A 225-nucleotide genomic window follows, 5' to 3' on the forward strand; every position below is an offset into this window, starting at 1 on the left:
AAGAAATTGAACAGTGCAGGCCCAAGAACCGAGCCCTGGGAGACCCCGCTGCCCACTTCCCTCCAGGTTGAAAATGACCCGTCCACCACCACTCTCTGAATACGACCCCTCAGCCAATTTGCTATCCATCTGACTGTGTAGGTGTCAATGCCACAGTCCCCTAGCTTTTTAATGAGAATGGGTTGGGAGACAGTGTCAAAGGCTTTCCTGAAGTCCAGAAAGACT

The 225-nt window shown here is 51.6% G+C and overlaps 1 protein-coding gene across 1 annotated transcript in view; it reads left to right on the top strand.

Moving 5' to 3' along the window:
• LOC109290317 (oxysterol-binding protein 2-like) overlaps window positions 1–225 on the top strand; it is a 279,965-nt gene that overhangs the window by 219,701 nt on the left and 60,039 nt on the right. The gene's annotated exons all lie outside the window — the stretch shown is intronic.

The sequence above is a fragment of the Gavialis gangeticus genome, unplaced genomic scaffold (assembly GCF_001723915.1).
Source record: "Gavialis gangeticus isolate Ggan-Ray unplaced genomic scaffold, GavGan_comp1, whole genome shotgun sequence".
Taxonomy (NCBI): Eukaryota; Metazoa; Chordata; order Crocodylia; family Gavialidae; genus Gavialis; species Gavialis gangeticus.